The sequence below is a fragment of the Stigmatopora argus genome, chromosome 21 (assembly GCF_051989625.1).
Source record: "Stigmatopora argus isolate UIUO_Sarg chromosome 21, RoL_Sarg_1.0, whole genome shotgun sequence".
Taxonomy (NCBI): Eukaryota; Metazoa; Chordata; class Actinopteri; order Syngnathiformes; family Syngnathidae; genus Stigmatopora; species Stigmatopora argus.
The window spans coordinates 10,275,159-10,290,074 of record NC_135407.1 but is presented as its reverse complement, the minus strand read 5'-3'; the positions used below and the strand labels follow the sequence as shown (position 1 = coordinate 10,290,074).

Below are 14,916 nucleotides of genomic sequence, written 5' to 3'. Positions count from 1 at the left end.
GCTGATTGCAAAGCACTGCAAACCTTTCACTGAGGGTGAATTTATTAAAGACTGTGTAATGAAAATGGTTGAGAAAATTTGTCCCGCGAAGAAGCAAGAGTTTGCCAATATTTGCCTGGCTCGTAATACTGTGGTACGGAGAATTGAAGACGTTTCATTAGATATTAAGAGACAGTTAGAGGCAAAAGGAACTGAGTTTGACTTTTTCTCGTTAGCGTGCGATGAAAGCACGGATGCGTCCGACACCGCTCAGTTACTGATCTTTTTAAGAGGAGTGGACAATGACATGAACGTGAGTGAAGAGCTTCTGGACCTCCAGAGTCTGAAGGGCCAAACAAGAGGAACGGATTTATTTGTTTCTGTTTGTTCCACCGTAGATGACATGAAACTACAGTGGAATAAAGTCACCGGGATTATTACGGACGGCGCACCTGCCATGGCTGGCGAGCGGAGTGGATTATCAAGCCTTGTCTGTAACAAAGTCAGCGAAGAAGGAGGCAGCGCTATTAAACTCCACTGTATTATTCATCAAGAAGTTCTCTGTGCCAAATATATGAAATATGATGTTATGAAACCGGTGATAAAGACTATTAATTATATTCGCTCCAAAGCGCTGTGCCACCGCCAGTTTCAACAGTTTCTTCTCGACATCCAGGCTGAATACGGAGATGTTTTGTATCACACCGACGTAAGGTGGCTCAGTCGGGGGTCTGCGCTGCAGCGCTTCTTCTCTCTCAGGGAGGAAATTGGACAATTCTTGACTAAAAAGGGACAACCCATGCCACAATTAAATGATCCTGTTTGGCTGGCTGATTTGGGATTTTTAGTTGACATAACGAGACATCTGAATGCGCTGAACACAAGCCTTCAAGGGCAAAATGCAGTGGTAAGCCAACTGTATTCACACATCAAAGCCTTTCGGACCAAGCTGCTACTTTTCCAAAGACACCTGTCACAGGCGCAGCCCAATACCGCACATTTCCCGTCGCTGCAGGAAATTGTGACCAGTTTCCCACAGATCAATATCAGTGCGCAAATGACAAAGTATGCAGCAGACATCTCATCTCTGGTTGAGGAGTTTCAGCAGCGCTTTCGGGACTTTGCAGCTATTGAAAAGGAGATCACGCTTTTTTCCTCTCCTTTCTCCGTGGACCCTGATGACGCTCCAGACCACCTGCAACTGGAGCTCATTGAGCTGCAGTGTGACGCCGAGCATCGCAGTCGGCACCAACAGCTCCCTCTTGTCAACTTCTACCGCCAGCTGGATGAAGGCAGGTTCCAAGCAATTCGGACATTTGCTAAGAAAATGCTGAGCTTGTTTGGCTCCACATACATGTGCGAGAAGACATTCTCCGTTATGAACATTAACAAGAGCCGCATGAGGACGAGACTGAGTGACTCTCACCTGCGTGACGTCTTGCGCATCAAAACCACTGCTCTTGAGCCAGACATGGACTACATACTGCAGTCAAGATCCTAGTATCACCCTTCACATTAGTGCAGGCAAGACCTTTGTTAAGTCCTCTGAGTTGAATAAATTCTTAAATCTCAGTTAATTAATTTTTTTGTGATGGTCAAAATCACAGTTTGAATATGCAGTGATCATTGTTTTGTTTTCAGCACTTTTCCTACAGTGAGCATATAATAGTGAATAATATGTAATGTTTCACATGAACTTAGATATCCTTTATAGTTTTCTTAATTTTTTGTGGTTTGTGATTTCGGTAAAAACCTAAATGTAAAAAAAAAATGTAAAAGTAAAAGTATGCCATTTGTAATTAAAAAAAATCCCAAAAAGTTAATTTGTATTTAATGTTAATGGTTGAAAGAATGTCAGGCTAAATAGTCGGCCCCCACACATTTTCACCTTACCAAATCTGGCCCTCTTTGCAAAAAGTTTGGACACCCCTGCTCTATACAGTACTGTACATATTCTCTCCATTTTATTAAATGTTTTTTTTTTCAGTACAAACCAATGCGTGTTACTTATACAAGCCTTAAACATACAAATGCACTTATATAAACCTTCAATATACTTATATAGGCCTTAAACATAAATTATAATACAAAATATAGCACTGAATCAACTTACAAACAAATTCAACTTATGAACAATCGCTCAGAACCTAACTCGTTCGTAAGTAGGGGAGTGTCTGTACATAACGTGGTATTGACGGAGGATCAAAGGAAAGACCCAACTGCCATCCTAAATGCGTTGGGGGAGTATTTCAAACCTGCAAGAAACGTGACCTATGAGAGATACATGTTCGGTTGCTGCAAACAAGAGACTGATTGTCAGGCCCCAGACTAGACTGGTGGCTGGTTACGCCCGTCACCCAATTACAGGTGCTGCCAGGTGTGAGTCATTACCCTACAAGGAGTATTTAAGGCCACCAGGAACATGACCATGCTGCTGAATCGTCAAACAGAATACTGTGAGGTACCCTCCCGCGTTTTACCTACCTGTCTTATTGATACTCGACCTCTTGTTTACACCCAGGATTCCGACCACGCTCTGCACCCTACGACCACGGATCACGGACCAAGGACAACGACCACGTATCACGGACCAAGGACAACGACCACGTATCACGGACCAAGTACCCCGACCACCATCACGGATCACGGACCACGTACCAAGGACCAAGGACCAAGGACCACGACTACGGATCACGGACCAAGGGCAACAACCACGCCGAGCTTCCCGCTACGGCTTACAACCCGCCTGCATCGTCACCTCTTGTGCTCGCCCGCCTCGCGGACGATCGAAATAAAGATTTGAACGAACCAGACTCGTACCCTCGCCTGCTTTGGGGTCCTCCCCCCCCAGGATCGTAACAGCACGATCCAGCCAGAATGGACCCCGCGGGCGCAGACCAAGCCCCCACCGACCCACCTTCGCAGGTCGTAGACCAGCACACTCAAGCTATAATCTACCTCTTGACTGAGGTGTCGAGCATGGCTCAGACCCTAGATGCCATACGGGCACAACTAACGCCCTTGCCTCACTCACCACGTGCACAGCCAACCCCAGCCGCTCCCCAGGTAACAGATATCGCCGCACCGCGAACCTAATCGCCTATCTGGTAACCACCAGGAGATGGCGTGCTTCTACATCTTGGACTGCCCGGAGGCGACTATTGTTCTGGGCCTACCATGGTTAAGACAGCACAATCCGGTGATCGACTGGAGGGGACCCAACGTGGTAGCCTGGAGCCCGGCATGCCACACCAAGTGCCTCCAGGCAGCCCACTTACCCCTAGTGTCACCACCGAGGAAGGACCCCCCTGACATATCAATAGTACCCGAGTGCTATCGGGACCTTTCACGGGTGTTTAGCGAGGACCAGGCCTCAGCACTCCCCCCACATCGCCCCTACGACTGTGCCATTAACTTATTGCCCGGTGCTTCTCTTCCTAGGCGCCGGATCTACAACATCTCCAGGCCGAAGCGGGAGGCACTGGATGACTACATCTCCCAGGCGCTGGCATCTGGACAGATTCGCCCTTCTTCCCCCGTCGGGGCAGGGTTTTTTTTGTCGACAAGTACGGCTCGCTGCGCCCGTGTCGACTACCGAGCCCTGAATGAGATCACGGTCAGGAACGGGTACCCGTTGCCACTCATTAACTCGGCTTTTACCCCGCTACACGGCTCTTGCATTTTTACAAAGTTAGACCTCCGTAAAGCTTACCATCTGGTCCGGATTCGGGAGGGGGACGAATGGAAGACGGTCTTCTCCACCCCCCAGGGACATTTTGAATACCTGGTAATTCCTTTTAGGCTCTGCAATGCCCCAGGAGTGTTCCAGTCCCTGATCAATGACGTCCTCTGGGACATGCTCAACCGATTTGTATTTATTTATCTGGATGAGATCTTGATTTTTTCATGCAGCCTCGAGGAGCCTGTGCAGCATGTGCGCCAGGTGTTGCAACGTCTCCTAGAGAACCGCCTATTCGCCAAGGCTGAGAAGTGTGAATTTCACGTCTCAGAGACCACCTTTCGAGAGAGCGAGATATAAAGTTGTGGCTTTGTTTTTATTAAAAAATATTTTTTTTTGCAGGCCATAGCTTCAACATGGGAGATTTTCTTGGTTTGATATCAGTAAAGCTGAATTTAGGAAGCAAATAGTAAGTACAGACGCTCCCCTACTTACGAACATTCAACTTACGAACAACGGTACATACGAACATGTCTGCAAATTGCGTTTAAGTCCAAAAATGTTCGCAAGTCCAATTTTGTATTTCGCTTTTTTCGGAGTAGTACTTCTTTCCGCCGCTAATACCGACGCCTGGCGCTGTGAGAGCTCAGCTCACCCAGCATCTACCTTCTTCTTCGTTGCAATGCGGAAGTGCGTGAATGTATCTGCAGTGTGCAAAGAACCTTTTTCATTTGTATCATTAAATATCTCATGCATCCAATATTGAATATGGTTGGTAAAAAGCTAAAGGCTTCTATTGAGGGAGTTGCAAGGAAGAGGCAAGCCATTTCATTTGAAACGAGTGGCAATAATAACGAAGCTTGATGCGTGTGAGAGTGGTGAGCGTTGCACATTCAGTACCATTTATAAACAGAAAGATCGAGCAGCAGGACCCAAATATTGAACGTTGCACAAAGTTTGCAAATCAATTGAATGATGCCATACAGTGCTACTGCATCATTTATGATGAAAAAAAGAAGAAAACTGTGCAATTGTCATTAGGTCGCTTCTTTTGGCCAGTTTCTAATACATAAATCTCTCTCTCTCTCTCTCTCTCTCTCTCTCTCTCTACAGTACTGTACATATTCTCTCCATTTTATTAAATGTTTTTTTTTCTTCAGTACAACCCAATGCGTGTTACTTATACAAGCCTTAAACATACAAATGCACTTATATAAACCTTCAATATACTTATATCGGCCTTAAACATAAATTATAATACAAAATATAGCACTGAATCAACTTACAAACAAATTCAACTTATGAACAATCGCTCGGAACCAATTGCGTTCGTAAGTACGGGAGCGTCTGTACTACAACATATATTTAAAAAATGGCTGTTTTTATTAAAAAAAATATTTTCTTACAGGCCATGGAGTTCACTGTCACCAAGCGTGGTGGGAGATAGTTGCTCCACGATGGGTATGCTTATATAGTTGAAAAAAAAAACGACAAAAAAACAGAGGCATTACCTATTGGAGATGTGAAGAAAGAGGAAGATGTGTAGGGCGACTTTGGATAGTGAATGATGTTCTATCAGGTGTCCCAACGCAACATTCTCACCAACCAAATACCAGCAGGGGTCAGGTTCTCAAGACAGTACAGAAGATTAAGGATCGAGCCTCCACTACTGAAGAGATTACGAGTAGTATAATTCAGACTTGCACATCTAATTTTCCCTTAGTGTCAAGTGGATCTCTTCCCAAAAATGAAAGTCTTGACAGGATGATGAGAAGGCAAGGGGCATTCACAAATGGCAACAAAATAACAGACAAACTATAGGTTACGTTAAGAGGGGAGAGATTTGTTTTATTCGAAGAGGTAGATTTTGTTTTGATGGCAACTGACACCAATCTCAACCTATTGGCAAAAAGTAAGCACTGGTTTTGTGACGGTACGTTCAATAGTGCACCTGCCAACCATCAACTGTACACCATCTATGCTCTTCTTGGAGAAAATCATACCGTTCCACTGGTATACTGCATCCCAAAATCTAAAACTCAAAGAACATATGATATTTTCTAAGATTAAAGATAGCCGTGTTATAGAGCCTAGTTCTATAACTGTTGATTTTGAACAGGCTGCAATAAGTAGTATAAAAAAAGCATTTTCCAAACGCTCACATATCTGGATGCTTTTTCCATTTCGGTCAATGCCTTTGGAGAAAATTTCAGGAATGTAGCCTACAACATTGGTATAATGACCCAATGAATACCTCCGTAATAAAACAACTTTCAGCACTGGCATTTGTCCCAAAGGACGATGTCATAGAAGCATTTGATGCATTAATGGCTTCACTAGACGAGGAACTAGAGGAAGTACTAGCAGAATCTCTCACATACAGACACTCCCCTACTGACGAACATTCAACTTACGAACGGTACATACGAACATATCTGCAAATTGCATTTAAGTCGAAAAATGTTCGTAAGTCCAATTTTGTATTTCGCGTCTTTTTCAGAGTAGTACTTCTTTCCGCCGCTGATACCGACGCCTGGCGCTGTGAGAGCTCAGCTCACCCAGCATCTACCTTCTTCTTGGTTGCAATGCGGAAGTGCATGAATGTATCTCGTGTGCAAAGAACCTTTTTCATTTGTATCATTAAATATCTCATGCATCCATTATTGAATATGGTTGGTAAAAACCGAAAGGCTTCTATTGAGGGAGTTGCAAGGAAGAGGCAAGCCATTTCATTTGAAACGAGTGGCAATAATAACGAAGCTTGATGCGCGTGAGAGTGATGAGCGTTGCACATACCGTATTTTCTCGATTTTAACGCGCACTCGAAAATAACACGCAGGTAATTTTGGGCCAAAAACATCTGGAAAAACGCAGTAATCGAATATAGTGCGCACCTAAAATTTCCCGCTGACGAAAATCAGAAATCTTACCTTTTTTTCTTCGTTTCACGATTGTTTTGTTCAAAACCGGATAGAGAAATCTTCAGGTACGAGCGTGTTGAGTGTCGTGCATTACTTTCTCTTAACGAGTGTATGGGGACTTAAAAGACTTCAAAAGGGACAATCAATTATGTGCGTTGAACTTGATTATTATGTGAAAAGGGATACACAGAGTGGACAAACATATCATGTAGACATGTTATGTTGCAATACCTTTTAGACTTCCTTGAACATTGACTACATTTCAATTGACAATACCATGTTTTAATTCAAATATCTATTGTCATTCTCAAACAAGAAAAGGAACATACAAATTGAATAAATAAATGATTTGAAGATATGCACAATGGAAAAGACTATCACATGCGTTTAAACTACAAGTGTTCATCAAGAGTACAAATTTATTCATTAGAATCCTTCAAATGAAGAGTCCGCATCAGAATCTTTAAATAGTCTCTGCAGATATTCCTCTCTCTCTTTGTCTGTCCTCTCATCCGTCTCCTCATACATCTCTTCGTTGAGAATCCTATCAACGTCCACGCTTCCTTCATCCACTTCCTCTTCCTGCCACAACACATCATCCTCAGTACCATCCAGCTTGTTGGTGAGGCAACACTTCTTGAAGCCTCTGGTGATGATGGCAGGCTCCACTGCGTCCCAACTCTTCTTGATCCACTGTGTGATTAGCTGCAGTGATGGCTTTCTGGTGTTGCCACTTGCTGTAAATGTTTTCTCCCCTGAAGCCATCCATTCCGCCCATCTCTGCTTCATCTGTTGCTTGAAGGGACGGTTGCAGTTGGCTGGTCATACCTCCAGGAATTATGGCTACATCTGTTCTGGCTTCTTTTAAGATGTCCTTCACACACTGCATGCGGTGACACCTGAATGCATCAAGAACTAACAGTTGTCTTTGTGTTGAAGGTCTTGCACTCCATACTGTTCTTATCCAGTCCTTGGTGAGATGTTCATCCATCCAACCCTTCTCCTGGCAGCGGACGATGACACCAGATGGCCACACAACATCCTTCGGAAGGGTCTTGCGCTTGAAGATGACATATGGTTTCATCTTGGAGCCATCCCCGTATGCACCAAGCATCACAGTGAAGCAAGATTTTTCATTTCCTGTAGACTTGATGGTGACTGACTTTACACCCTTAAAATCCACAGTCAGTGAGTTCGGCAGATCAAAAGTCAGTATTCCGAAGTGCATAGTGGTGCTTCTTCCTCATCTTGATTATGAACCGCTGATACTCCATCAGTTTATGTTCGTAGTCCTCCGGCATCCTTTGGGCAATTGACGTTCTCTTTCTTACAGATACGTCGTGCCGTTGCATAAACTTATAGCACCAACATGCAGACGATTTGAAGCCGGAATCCTTGTTGTTTTTTTTCATGATTTTCAGGGCGAGGATACGCAGCTCGACTGTGTTGATGGCACACCCTGCAGCTCTTCTCTCAGCAATCGTTTTAAGAAGTTCTTTCTCTAACTCTGGGAACATTGCTTTTCTTCCACGTCCTGATGCTTTTGCTGTTGCTTTTTCTTTCAATAATGAGTCTTTTTTCTTCCTCCAACCACGGATGTTAGCTTCACTAATATCGAATTTTCTTCCAGCTTCTCTGTTGCCCAATTCCTCTGCCACTTTGATGACTTTTCTTTTGAACGCTGCGGTATAACTTGCTCGTTTTGATGCCATGTTGCTTGTACAATGTCCAAAACTGAACTGAGAGAGGGTGAACTGAGACGAGTACGAGGCTAGAGGGGGGCAGTGGTGGTCTCGGCTTTCCGATTTTCGATCGGCTTTACGAGATGACGTAAAATCCGTGCGTCAAAGTGAGTTTGACAATGCTTTTTTCGATCGAAAATTTGTAATTTATTTTAGTTATTGATTATAACACGCACCCCATCTATTGGAATCAATTATATAGCAAAAATCTGCGTGTTATAATCGAGAAAATACGGTATATGTACAACTTGAATTGTTCGACAGTCAGTACCATTTATAAACAGAAAGATCGAGCAGCAGGACCCAAATATTGAACGTTGCACAAAGTTTGCAAATCAATTGAATGATGCCATACAGTGCTACCGCATCATTTATGATGAAAAAAAGAAGACTGTGCAATCGTCGTTAGATCGCTTCTTTCGGCCAGTTTCTAATACATAAATCTCTCTTTTTCAGTACAAACCAATGCGTGTTACTTATACAAGCCTTAAACATGCAAATGCACTTATATCAACCTTCAATATACTTGTATAGGCCTTAAACATAAATTATAATACAAAATATAGCACTGAATCAACTTACAAACAAATTCAACTTATGAACAATCGCTCGGAACCCAACTCGTTCGCAAGTAGGGGAGCGTCTGTACTTTGAGTCTACTTGGCTAGGTGAGCCAAAGAGAGGGCGACGCGGTCCATGTTTTGCTATCCCCTTATGGAGTTAGAGAAAAGACCTTGCTGGGAATACCACACACTAATAATTCTGTTGAAGGTTGGCACTGCGCATTTCAATGTAGAGTGTCAGTTGTCCATCCAAATTTATCTCGTCTGATAAGCAAACTCAATGGATGGCGGCGCGCACTGACGCAGCGGCTTTATGCTCTCCAGTTCGGTGTCGTTCGTTATCTTACAGTCGCCAGGATTTAATCACTATCGGAAGGATATGCGATACATCCGATTTCTCAACAAACTCTCCGGGATCTCCGTGGCTAGCCAGCCCACCAAAAGCACGTCGAAGGCGGCGAAGGGACAGAAAACAGAAGCGTGTATGCCGGGCGGGCCTTGCTGCTAAGCTGAAACAACAACCACACCGAGCACCGCTTCCTAGTATCTTTTTGACCAACGCCCGATCCATCATCCACAAAATGGATGAATTGGAACTTCGTATTGCTACCAACAGCTTTGTAGAAACTGTAATATTATTATCATCACAGAAACGTGGCTACACTCGCATATCCCCAACGCTGCGGTATCGCTAGCTAGCCGAACGCTTTTTCGGAACGACCGTTCAAAAGAATTAACAGGCAAAAGCAAAGGAGGAGGACTGTGCATGTTTATACATAATGAATGGTGTTGTGACAGTAGGATCATTGACACTCACTGTTCCCCGGATTCAGAGTTATTGGCAATACGGTGTAGGCCCTATTACTACCGAGAGAGCCAACTGTCGTCATAGTAACGGCTATCTATATACCTCCGAATGCTAACGTTAACACGGCACTTAACCTCCTGCTAACGCCTGTAAACAAACAACAGCTTGACCACCCCGATGGAGTTTTTATTGTCGCTGGTGATTTCAACAAGGCGCTGCAGGACTGTTTTTCCCGCACCAACTGGGAACTTTTTGTACACGACAACCTCCAGGACTACACGGACTCTGTACTTTCTTACATAAAAAACTGCATTGACAACGTCACTATAGATAAACGAAACGGGTTTTTCCTAACCAAAAACCCTGGATGACCAATGAGACACAGGCACTCATCAAAGGCCGTAACTCTGCCTTTAGATCAGGGGACAAGATAAAATATAGAGCTGCCAGAGCTGAGCTGAAAAGAGGCATTAAAAAGGCCAAGGCAGCATATACCAAGAAAATTGAGGAGCACTTCACAGAAAATAACCCAAAGAAGATGTGGCAAGGAATACGACATATTACCAACTACAATAACAATATGTCTGTTAACGCAGATGCCTCACTAGCGGAGAAATTGATCCGTTTCTTTACCCGCTTTGAGACTGACAAATCAGACCCAGTCTCAACACCCCCACCACCATCCTGCAGCAATACACTGACGTTCCGGGAACAGGAAGTGAGACTGGTAATGCGGTCTGTGAACACCAGGAAGGCTGCTGGCCCAGACGGAGTACCTGGGAAGGTGCTCAAAGGCTGTTCTGACCAGCTGGCTGGAGTCTTCACAAACATTTTCAATTGTTCCCTGCAACAATCCATCATTCCATCCTGTCTGAAATCTGCCACCATCATCCCTGTCCCCAAAAAGCCAACCATTGACAGCATGAATGATTATAGGCCTGTTGCACTCACGCCTGTGATCATGAAGTGCTTTGAAAAGTTGGTAGCCCGCCATATCAGGAGTACAATCCCTCCCTCAATTGACCCTCACCAGTTTGCTGTTAGAGCAAACAGGTCCACTGAGGATGCTATTGCCATTGCTCTTCATACAGCACTGAGCCACCTGGAGCACCATGGGAACTACGTGAGGATGCTCTTCATTGACGATAGCTCAGCCTTCAACACCATAAAACCGGACATTCTGACTGACAAACTCTCCCACCTTGGACTATCCTCTTCAATCTGCTGCTGGATAAAGAACTTCTTGACCAACCGACCACAGACTGTTAGACTTGGCCCCCACCTCTCTTCCTCCATTACACTGAGCACTGGCTCCCCTCAAGGCTGTGTACTGAGTCCTCTTCTGTACTCCCTGTACACATACGACTGTACACCCACCCACCAGTCTAACGCCATCATCAAATTCGCTGACGACACCACTGTGGTCGGACTCATCTCAGGAGGGGATGAGTCGGCTTACAGAGATGAGGTCAACAATTTGTCTTCGTGGTGCTCGGTGAACAATCTCACACTGAAAACCACGAAAACTAAAGAAATAATACTGGACTTTCGCAAACACGGCACAGATCTGGCCCCACTCCTCATATATGGAGTATGTGTAGACAGGGTCCAGTCCTTTAAATTCCTGGGGGTCCACGTCACGGATAAGCTCTCATGGTCTACAAACATCACGGCAGTGGTGAAGAAGGCTCAGAAACGACTCCATTTCCTCAGGGTACTTAGGAAGAACAACTTGGGCACCAACCTTCTGATAACCTTCTATAGAACCACTGTAGAGAGCATCCTGGCGAACACATCACAGGGGACCCTTACCACCCTGGTCACAATCTGTTCCAGCTGCTGCCCTCTGGCAGACGCTATAGGTCCCACAAAGCACGGACAAATAGGCATAAGGACAGTTTTTTCCCCACATCCATCAGAAATCTAAACTTGCGGTAACATAACACACATTCCCTTCTGCGGTAATATGAAAAGATGTTTGAGTGGTGATCTGCCTCCTACTAGCTGACTGAAGGTAAGGTAAGTGAAAGACAGTGAGAGGTAAGCGACCTGCATCCATAACAGCAGAATGCCAAATTACAAGATTCCGTAACTTGCACTTATTTAGGTCTTTTGCCGAGTAAACGCAGCTTATGGAGAAGCACCACCAATTTCGTCACACGCAGTTTCCGGGCTTTTTGTGTGTTGTTGATAATGACGACAGGGCCTATGTCCGATTATTATTATTATTATTATTAGAAATGTGATTGGGAAATACGAATACAACAGGCTTATGGCGGTATTATGCCCGGACAGACCAAAAAGTCATACGCAGCTGTTGATGAACGGTTAAAAAAGCTCACGGATGACTATGAAAACTCTGATCTATTTCCAAACAAACTACAGTACCTATAAGCCATTGTGCTTAATTTGTAAGTTTTACTGTTTTAATAAAAACTGCCACTACCATCTGTGAATTTCCTTTGTACATAATTTGTAAGTTTGTATTATATTTGTAATTTTTGTACATAGTTTGTACTTTTTTACTGCTTTAATAAAAACACCATCTGTGAATTTGCTTGGTCTTCTTTTCAATAAAATATTTTTTTGAATGGCAGCTTATTGATGATGTTTAATATTAAAAAGCAAGTAATATGATTATCTTTGTACTGGCTCTTGAGTAATTCATTTGAACCATGTCTATTTACTCCCAAATGACCCATTATTTAACTTGCATCCATAGGATGGTACTTTTTGCCTGACAGATTTGACGGAGAGCAGTGTTCAGTGAATTTGTTTTGTGATCCATTTGTCACTCAACTACAATATTCCTTTTGGTGACCCTTGCTGACCCACAGCACTGGTAAAAACAACCTAAACGGGATGAATAAAATTATCCAATCCAATCAATTTGTCAGGAATAAATTATCTGTGAATTAACCCGTCGAATCCTCCCTGGTCGTCTCTTCTGATGCCGAATATGGACCATTGTTAAGTCGATAAATCACAGTTTTAGCCGCTGGAGTCAGATGCCAAAACTTATCGTCTAACTATTTTAGACTCTAACAAGTCCCACAAAAATGTGGCCTGCAGCATTGACAAGGAGCACATGTACAATTTTAATTCCAATTTTCTCCAAATAATATGCATTGTCATAGATTATTTTGAATTTCTGAGTAGTCATTGAAGTTTAGTACTAGCATTGCCCAAGTTTCTTGGAAACTGAAAAAAAACTACGGTATCAGAAAAATTGGACTTGGAAGTTGGAACCTTGACAAAGTGCACATGTAGTAGCTATAATTTGAATTTTCTCTAAATTAAGCCATCTTGCCTGGAAATTATGAAAAAAAATCTTGATTTATATGACCACAAAAATTGGACCTGCAACCTTGAACACAGTACGCATGTAGCAACTTTAATTCCAATTTTCTCAAAATTTAACCTGTCAAATTGCACAATTTTCAGTAAGTGAGTAGTCAGGGAAGTGTACTAGTAGGATTGACCCACCTTGACTGGAAACTATTAAAAAAAAGACATCTTTATTTACAGTGTTCACATAATATTGTACTCGTGGAGTTACGTGTGTATTTTTAAATCATGGTAGTTTATTCAATTTTTAAATTATTAAAATGCTGGAGTTATATGTTGCTCTTTTTTGACTGTGCTGCGAGCACACGAAGGGGGTAGAGTTGTTTGAGCGTCCGCTTATTTGCGCTCAAACGCTTAATTAAGCTAGCTTGACCGCATTCAAATTTCGGTATGGCAAGACACCCTTCTGATTTGGCAGGGTCCTCTATGATGTCCTCTACAGAAAATAAAGTAAAACATCATGAATAAGTATATCAATTTTAGTTGCATCTACTGACGGGCTAAACAACAAGATCGCAGAAGGTTCCTATTTGTATCCTCCAGGAGTCAATTAACAATTAAGAACAGGGATTGGAAACCTTTTTGACAGAGAGAGCAATAAACAATTCTTATTCTTTAATGTTATTTCTTGAGAGCCTTAGAAAGTAAAAATACATAATGGTTGGATTTTTTTGTGGTCATTTCACCACTTTTAAAGAACAAAAAGTCTCTTAATTCTTTTGACAACATTGTTATCCTGCTGCTAATATCGAGACCCAGCTCTCTCACCAGTGGTTTCCATATTTTACCTCTCAGATTAGCGGAGAGCCACTTATGGCTCCCGAGTCATAGGTTCCCTACCCCTGATTTAGAATGACGCAAAGTATAATCTGCATTGTCAGAATTTTTTTTTTAAAGCCCACAATTAAACGATAGCAAAAGCTTTTTGTTAGCTCTTGGTACATTCAATTGGACATTTCTAAGTCAGTTTCTTATCACGAGTATTTACAAACAGCAACAGGTGAACTTGCTTCAATCACTCGTTGGCTAAACTAAACAGCGTTTGATATTGTTAGAAAATAATGCAATAATGTAATTCAACTTACCTACTATTCGTTCTATCTTTGCAAACATTTTAGAAGCGAAGTGTGCCACGTGTAAAAAGTCTTGTCCAGTTCGTTTCTGCTTGTTCATTAGTCGACACCGTAGGTCAAGGAGCGCTCTTTTATGACGTCATGCTCTTTCCTCTTTAGTTCAAGTTTAGTGCCAAACACTGATTTTGCTAACTGTGAAGTTGCAGTTTAAAAAACACGATTCCAATTCATTCTTAAAATTATACTCAAAAGGAGAAGACAATAAATTACTCACGCTTCTTAAATGTGATGTCACAACCTGCTTCAACGTTGTGTTTCCTGCGTTTAGATTGATGAAACTTTGAATTGGTTGAGAAAATAAAAGAGCAATTATCTTAAAACAATATTTTATTGCGCAACAAAACAAAACGCATTTTCTGTCAAAGCAACAAAGCGTCGTGTTACTCTCACTGTATTTTCTAGAATTTGAAATGACAGTGGATCATTGATGAACAAGAAAAATATATGCAGTATCCTATGTACTGTGTATTTTAATGCAGTATAAAGCAAAATATCAATTGTGTTGTTGATGTCCGTCCTCCTTGCGAGTAAAAATCAAAAAGGGTGTCTTTCCTTTATCTCTCTCCACACTTTAATGAATGTCGAACAGCAGTTTGGAGAAGTTTTATTAATTGCATCAAAGAAAAAAGACATTCTGGCATCAAAATCATTCTTCCTACCACTTCATGTCCACACACACATTTCTTTTAAAATATTTAACAATTATGTACATAATAATCGAACAGATACAATATTTGCCAACC

The 14,916-nt window shown here is 42.5% G+C and overlaps 1 protein-coding gene and 1 long non-coding RNA gene across 2 annotated transcripts in view; one reads left to right on the top strand and one right to left on the bottom strand.

Moving 5' to 3' along the window:
- LOC144066887 (gonadotropin-releasing hormone II receptor-like) overlaps window positions 1-14,916 on the top strand; it is a 252,259-nt gene that overhangs the window by 96,419 nt on the left and 140,924 nt on the right. The gene's annotated exons all lie outside the window — the stretch shown is intronic.
- LOC144066898 (uncharacterized) lies at window positions 12,877-14,518 on the bottom strand. Its single transcript, XR_013297778.1, has 3 exons — window positions 14,388-14,518; window positions 14,126-14,305; window positions 12,877-13,476 (listed from the first exon to the last, which is right to left on the bottom strand). It is a non-coding gene; the product is annotated as an uncharacterized LOC144066898 (long non-coding RNA).